This window comes from Phoca vitulina, unplaced genomic scaffold (assembly GCF_004348235.1).
Source record: "Phoca vitulina isolate PV1807 unplaced genomic scaffold, GSC_HSeal_1.0 scaffold63, whole genome shotgun sequence".
In the NCBI taxonomy this organism is placed as follows: domain Eukaryota; kingdom Metazoa; phylum Chordata; class Mammalia; order Carnivora; family Phocidae; genus Phoca; species Phoca vitulina.
In genome coordinates, this window is record NW_022589766.1 from 9,159,608 (window position 1) to 9,166,898 (window position 7,291).

A 7,291-nucleotide genomic window follows, 5' to 3' on the forward strand; every position below is an offset into this window, starting at 1 on the left:
CAGGTGCTGGCAGGTCTGGGGAGGTCCGGGCAGGTCCAGGGAGGTCCGGGCAGGTGCTGGCAGGTCTGGGGAGGTCCTGGCAGGTCTGGGGAGGTCCTGGCAGGTCCGGGCAGGTGCTGGCAGGTCTGGGGAGGTCCTGGCAGGTCTGGGGAGGTCCAGCTGCCTACAGAAGTCTCCTGCTAGCTCTGAACCAACCTGGTGCTGCTCTCTGCCGGGCTCATTCCCTTGCTTTACGTCTGAATCTGCATTTTTACCTGTACCCTGTGGCATTTTTTGTTCATTTTCTTCACTTAAAACAACCTTCACTGGAAAAGAAAAAAAAAAATCACTTTTCTTTCAAAATATTGCATTACTCATTTTTTGTTGGGTTTTGTTTTTTTCTACTAAGTTTATTTTCGTTTTTTGTTTTTTTACTAAGCCTGGTTTTCCTCCTTCAAAGGCCCATGCTGGATAAAAGATCTTGCTATGTTCTCAGAGCATCACTGCGCAGTGGCACCTGTCTTCCCTCATTCTCCCAGACATCTAGATTATTGCCCAGCCCTAATCATAGTTCTTGGCATCTGAAGAGCATAATATGATTTCATTTGATCCTTATAACAGCCCTGCGAGATGGCCAGGGAAGTCATTATTATCTTCCCTTTCTAGACAAAGAAAATGAGGGTCAAAGAGGTTGACTTGCCAACAGTCTCAGCACACCAGCCTCCTACCCACTCCCCAGCAGAGAAATCATCTCTTTGATGGTTCTTCACTAACTGTGGAGCATAGACCCAGGATTGCCAGCATGGCATTCGTGCCCCTTCTCAGTCCAGCTCAAATCCAGCCTCTGGTTGGGGAACTGTCTTTCTTCCATAGCTGGATGCCGAGCCCTGGAATCAAGAGCACAAGTGTGCTTACTGCTAAATCGCTCGTGCCTAGCGTAACGCCAGCTCCGCAAGAAGGATCAGTAACCACTTACTGGCTTGAGCCCACAGCGCAAGGAAAGAGTTGAATTTTCAGAAATGTCTAAGCGCCTGACTTTTTTTCTTGATTCATTAGTTTTTTTTTTAGTATAGCTGACACGGAATATTACATTGGTTTCAGGGGTACAGCATAGTGATTCAACAGCTCTAAATATTATGCTGTGCTCATCACAAGTATAGCTCCCATCTGTCACCATACGATGCTATTACAATACCATTGACTCTGTTCCCTGTGCTGTCCCTTTCATCCCCATGACTTACTCATTCCATAACTAGAAACCTGTGTCTCCCACTCCCCTTCACCAATTTTGCCCATCCCCCTACCACCCTCCCCTCTGGCAACCGTCAGTTCTCTGTATTTTTAGGTCTGATTCTGATTTTTGTTTATTTATTCATTTCTTTTGTTTTTTAGGTTCCCCATACAAGTGAAATCATATGGTATTTGTCTTTTTCAATCTGACTTTTTTCACTTAGCATAATAGCCCCTGACTCTCATCAAATACAAAACTTTCTCCCATTATTCCATATATTATTAGCAACATTTAATTCCTCCACCAGCTCCTTTCCAACTAACCTTCTATCGTTGATATTAGGTAACCAACTAGTATTCCTCAGTAACAAGTAATCCTTTATTACTATGGAGGAAATCAACCCTTGATATTCTATATACATCTGGGAAGTAGATTATTCTAGAACCAAGAAGCTGGTATTATTGAAAAAGAGACACAGAGACAAAACTTTTAAAAGCATCTGATTTTCAGCCTGGTTCAGTTACCACCGGTACACAAGAGTTCAAGGAATAGAAAAAGCCCAGAAGCAATTTAAACTCACTTTATCTGTCTGCATCTAGTATGCTTTTGGAGAATGTTTTTGTACTCAGTAAACTCTGTAACCCCGAAGACATTTGTGGTGATGACAACGTGTGCCAGTCTGGACACAAAATCAGGTCTCTCTTTGTAATCCAAGGTGCTCCAGCACAATTCAGGAAGGAGAGTCCTTACTTCTGGTTCATGCAAAGGATCAACTCACATGTGCTCTGTAGACCGTATGGCCCAACGAGTAGCCACTGAGGAAAATTATTTTCACAATTTGTTTGTACCCCCTCTGCCTCTCACCTGACTTTTTTTCATATTTTCATCTGAAATACTATACCATGTACTCCCTTACCATGTTTATTGCTGCACCCATTCTCTCTCCAGTAGAATGTAAGTATGGCAGACATGTCTACCCTTTCACCAAATATCCATGCCCTCCTTCTCCAATGAAGAGTTGGAGAAGAGAGGTCACTGCCCAGCCAAGAGCATCATTTCCCACCTTTTTATAGGTGAGGAAGTCCTCTGACCGAGTTCTCATGAATATAATGTGGTGAATGTGAGGTTCATGATATCCAGGCTCCCGTTCTCTCTCTCCCACTGTCTGATCACGAATGTCAATGCCCAGGGTGACCTTGGGAGCCACACATTGAAGATGTCAGAGCTTCCAGTCAGCCCAAGTGCTTAAAAAAACACAGTGATCTGAGTGGGGTTCCCCTCCCCCACCCTGTAGCTATTGGGGAAAGAAGATTTTTTCCCCTACCCTTCAAAGTGCTTCTAGATGGTCTAAGAATTAAATTGGCAAGAGACAGATAAACAGGAGAAAAAGAAAAACAAAATTTAATTACGTGCACACAGAGGCCCAATAACAAAACTGAGACCCAAAGAAATGACCAAGTCAGGCAGTTTTTATATTTTTTAGACAAAGAAACATAAATCTGTGAGGAATTGACAAGACAAAGAAAACGTATGTTCAAGAGCTTCAGCTGGTCAGGAATTCTCAACAGAATTTGGACTGGGGGAGTTAACTGGTAAAAGTAGCCAGGCTCGTTTATACACCCTTCTTGGCCTGGAATTCTCTATCTCTGGTGGCAAAGATGTCTCTGTGCCTCTGGGTTGGTACAGGGAGGGTATTTCACAGGGATGATTTATTTCCTTGCTGAAGTCAAGACCAAGGTCAGGGGTGCAGTCAGGACATTCTTCTGGTACTAGTTTCTTAAATAATTTTAATTCAAAATAATCAAAATGCCAAAGTGGTACATTTTGGGGCAGCCTGCCCTAGGCCCCCACATTGTCTATGTGACTTGATAGGAACAAGAAATAAATTTATATTGTGCTTACCCACTGAGGTTTCTGGGGTTGTCTATTACAGCACCTAGTCTTACATTCACTAATACAGTAAGTTCCCCAAGGGCAGAGATGTTTATCTGTTGTTTTTTTTTTTCAGTGCAAAACACAATATTTATTCAAAAAATACTTGTTGAATGATGAATGAAGAACAAATGAGTGAATGACAGCAAGACCAGAACCTGGTTTTAATTAAAGGCAAGAAAGCATGGCTTGGTCCACTTGCAAAGCTCCACGTGCAAATGATGTCACCGAGGATCATGGGCTCCTTAGCCTTAAGTGTCCCCATCCCCACACTCTGTTTTCAAAGGATGGGCTTCAGAGCAACTTCTACACTGGACAGTGGTCACGTATCCATTTATTTATCAGTTTTAATGGGACTCTGCCATAACCCAGGCAGCGTACTGGGCATTGATTAACTTTAGGGTCAGAGGGGCTTAAAGGGCACTTTATTGTACCTTATAGATAACCCAGGACCCCCTGAGCCAGCATTGCAGACCCACAACTCACCTTCCCTCCTAAATAGCACCACTTCCCATGGCAGAGATGCAGAATTCAGACTTATATATTGATATCTTCAAAGTAGTTATCACATGAAAACTTGAGAGCTTCCTTCAGCCCTCCCGGGGCTGCCCCTGCCCCAGTTTTATTACAGTAGTCTCTGGAAAGTCAACTTAGGGTGCAGGCATCCACGGGGGGAGATCACCTGCTGTTCCCATTCTAAATTTGTCCTTGAACCAGCATGCTCCCCAGGAACATAGTGTGGTTAATGCTTTTATTTGCTTTCTCTTTTAAAAAGGAAAGAACGCCTTCTCTTCTGAAGAAAAAAAAGTGCTGATTAAACCGTTGTTAATATCCTGAAGCATGCAACCCAAAAAGGGAACATAGTCCCCAAAGTAATCAGGGGCAGAAGGCAAGCTATCCACCTTAGGCTTGTTCTCTAAAGATTCAGGTTCCCGATGCTCAGGGAGAGGATATGGAAACTGGACTGACCTTCTGCATGGAGGCGTCCCTCACTGCGGTCAGGTTCCTGCCTGGATGAGGCTGTCCTCTGCTGATGGCACCTTCCTTTCCTGCATCACACTTCTGGAAGCCGCCTACCCTTCTCTCTGGAGCCACAAAGGCTAGCTGATCATTGCACTGGAGGATTAACATTTGTGATTTTAGCCACCCACCGGTAATCCCCAAGTTTCGGGACCTAACATCTGCCGTTTTTCTGAAGCCCTGGGTTTGAATCTCATGAGCTACAGGGCTGCCATCCATATCACAGCACACTGACCACTTCTCCCTGAGGGACTTCAGGGTCTGCTTATACTGGTAGCTTTGTTTTCGTGCACTTTGTGACAATTGGGGAAATTAAGACATCACCTCTCCTTACTGATTTAACAACTTAAAGCTCGTTTAGGAGAATATAGGGCTCCTGCTATAAATGCTGCAATGGGAGGCCCCCAGTCCTGAGGCTAGTCTACTGGCCAAGGCTAAATCACTTCCACAGGGAGAGACATTTTGAAGAGGACAAAGATTTACAAGGATGCAAATATGTGTGAGGTCCTAGGCTAGTCGTTCTATATGGATCTCATGTACTTTCTACAACACCCCTCTGACATAGATACAATTTCTCGTTTTCTATGTGAGGAAGCTGTCTGGGCCCAGAGGGGGTCAGTAACCCACATGTCTGGTAAGGGGGAACCAGGATTTGAACCAAGTTCCTCTGAGTCTAGAATCTTCTGACAGCAATAGAGAGCAGAGACGAGGCTTTCCTCGTGACACCTCCCCAGAATGGTTCTTTTACCCTTTCCAGGGCTCAGAGGCAAGGGAGAAACTGCTTCCTTGACAAAGTAGTCCTTTCAGTGCTGGAAGAACCAGCAGTGAGAGAATCAGCGTGGGGGCAGCCGAGGATGAAGCAGTGGGAGTCCGGCGTCCCTGGGGCTGAGGCAGGCACCAGCCCTTCAGGCCTGTCTTCTGAACAAACACACAGAGAGGCTTTACAACTGTTTTCACCCCTGAGGGCCATATGAAGTGCTGTGAGGACGGAGGTCAGCCAGCACACAGAAATCAGGTATCTGACTACAACCATCCTGGGAAATCCTGTGATCCCAAATAAAATGTAGAATGCAACGAAGTTATAGGGAGAGAGAAGACCCAGACTGTGGGAAGTGAATTCGATCTCAGCTGTCACCCATCTGACACTCGGAACTCCCTGGGGACCTAGAAAAGGGCCCAGGTCCCAGCCTCACTCGGCCAGGAGGAGCGGATGAAATGGAACTTGTGCACTTCTACCACCGGTCCCCGCAGCACCCCAGGCCCGGGCCATGCAGAGAAGGGTGAAGGCACGAGCGCTCCTACAGGGCCTACCCAGCAGGTGGACCTGGCCCCTTTTCTCTCTGGAGAGCCAGAGGTATTGACAGACTTAAGAACCTGTGGGCCTTGGGTGCCTGGGTGGCTCAGTCAGCTCAGGTCCTGGGACTGAGCCCCACATCGGGCTCCCTGCTCAGCAGGGAGTCTGCTTCTCCCTCTGCTACTCTCTCCCTCTCTCTCTCTCTCAAATAAATAAATAAAATCTTAAAAAAAAAAAGAACCTGTGGGCCTGAGGTGTCCCGTATGGCTGCTCTCTCTCCAGCTGAGTAGCCAGACCAGAACAGTTCATAGTCCTTAGTGACCTGGCATGTGCACTTGTGCGGTCTTGATCACTATCAGTGTTTTCTCTATACTCGATGTCCCCTAGTCTTCACTTCTATCTTCTCATCACCATTATTCTGAGAAGCTCACATGGAAGTAGGAACTGGGGAGACAAGAATCTTGTGAATGAATCATACAGCCCCAATAGCCCCATCTATGGTGCAAGTAAAGCAGCAACTCCAGGAAATGCATGAAACACCTGGCCCAGAGCTAAATAAGGAGTGCGTCCCTGGTGGGTCTGTGAGCGGAGCTTGGCAACTTGTCCCCTCCCCCAGCACACATACACACACACACACACAAAAAAATATATATATATATACACACACACATACACACACAAATATATATACATAAATATGTAAAATACATAAATATAAAAGTCTATGTATATATAAATATAAATTATATATACACACATAAGCAAAATCTTTTCTTAGACAAAATTTCGCAAGCCTCCCCATGTCTTTGTTATGATGAACAGACAGAGGCCCCCCTCCACTGGTCTAGAGAATTTCGTCAACCAAGCATTGAGTTGAGATGACACCACAGAAAGAGTTCCAGTGTGGGAGACGAGAGGCTTAGGGGACAGCCTCAGGATCTGCTCCTCTCCCTGACATTTTTCGCAAGACCCCTTCCCATCTGTAAAATTCCACAACCCTTCCAGCTCTGATGCCTCTTGGGATAATGCTAGGACTTTTTTTTTTTTTTTTTTTTGAACCTTCTTTCCAAGACAAAGCCTGCCCAAGTGTGCAATGGCTCTTTTTATTCGTGTCCTCTGAGCCTCGCCCATCTCTGAGCAAGTTGTCCCTGGCTTACAGGACATTCCCATTCCTTGCTTAGCATCAGTGTAGCCAAGGAAAAGAAAATATTATCAGGTGATGGAAGTGCTCTAATTTATGTTATTTCATTTTCATAGGTAACTGTTTGGGCTAGTATTTCCCATTGGGGACGATCCTTGTATCATCCTCTCTTTAGCAAGCCTCTGAAATGTTCACAGTGTTTTTGTAGCATTACAAAATATGTTGTCAGCCGGAGACTCCCTTAAAAGATCCATTGGTGGATGGAGGTACCAAGAAGTTTCTGGCTGACAAGGTCTGGTGCTCCTACAAACTCCACCTGGTAACTCTGACGGCAGAACTCACCAAAGATAAAAGATGGCTCATCTTGGCCCCAACTTGAGGCCAAGTGAGAGGTGGTCCAGCCCTGGACCTGCCCCTCCGAGGGTCCTGCTTTGACCTCCTTGTGCTTCTGTCCCCCCACACTAGCTGAGAAGTCCTTTGGGCCTAAGGAAAGTAAGCACTCATAGCCTATGTCACTCCCCTTTACAGCATGCCCCCACACACCCAGGTTCCTGCCAAATTGGTTCCCAATTCATATCCAAGATTCAGCCTCACCATTTCCCCTGGCCTGTCCCTCCAAAGGAGAGCTGCACTCCTGGTATGGTCACCCCTCCGCTCCTGGGACACGCTATCAAGACCCACATAGGCCCAGCTC